At 39.7% G+C, this 774-nt stretch overlaps 1 non-coding gene across 1 annotated transcript; it reads left to right on the top strand.

The window, feature by feature from the left end:
• Positions 1 to 289: 289 nt before the first annotated feature.
• On the top strand, positions 290 to 396 carry LOC121104133. Its single transcript, XR_005836501.1, has one exon. It is a non-coding gene; the product is annotated as a U6 spliceosomal RNA (small nuclear RNA).
• Positions 397 to 774: the final 378 nt, after the last annotated feature.

Raw genomic sequence — 774 nt, 5'->3', positions numbered from 1 at the left:
GGCCAATGCAGATAACTACATTTTGTGTGATGCCATATCCAGGAAATCTCCAGAAAAGGCAAATTTATAGAGATCAGAAGCAGATCATTGGTTGCCTGGGGCTAACGGTGTTGTGAGAATAAACTACAAATGGGCATGAGTATGCTTTTTGGAGTTCTGGGAAGATTCTAAAGCTGGATTATGGTATTGGTTGTACAACTTAGTAAGTGTGGTTAAAAAAAATCATTGAATTGGACACTTATCATGAGTGAATTTGTATATAAAGCTGTTGAATTTTAAAAAAAGTCTTGGGCTCACTTCGGCAGCACATGTACTAAAATTGGAAAGCTACGGAGAAGGTTGGCATGGCCCGAGCACAAGGATGACACGCAAATTTGTAAAGCGTTTCATACTTTCTGAGGCACAGCTTATTAACCCTAGTGCTACCCCAAAACCCCACAAAGTCTTACTGTATGTATACCATTTACCAGACACAGTACTAGGCACTGGCAATCAAGGGAAACTGAGTCAGATGAAACACCTCCCTCTGTGGGGTTTATTGTTCGCAAGAGTCTGTCAGGATGTGGAGCACGTTAGAATTGCCAGCTCCTGAAGTTTCAGAAAAAACTCGAACTATGTTAAAAATACTATATTCTCCTCAAGGAATATTCCATGGAACTTACATGGAACTTACATTCCATAGAACTTACATTCTATTGTAGGGGATTTGGGGAAGATGAAAATAAGGACATAAACACATAAATAGATAACATTTCGGGGGGTGATAAATGCTGC

Source organism: Ursus maritimus, unplaced genomic scaffold, assembly GCF_017311325.1.
Source record: "Ursus maritimus isolate PB19 unplaced genomic scaffold, ASM1731132v1 scaffold_2, whole genome shotgun sequence".
In the NCBI taxonomy this organism is placed as follows: Eukaryota; Metazoa; Chordata; class Mammalia; order Carnivora; family Ursidae; genus Ursus; species Ursus maritimus.
The sequence above is the reverse complement of the archived record's forward strand: the minus strand, read 5'-3'. Positions and strand labels throughout refer to the sequence as shown.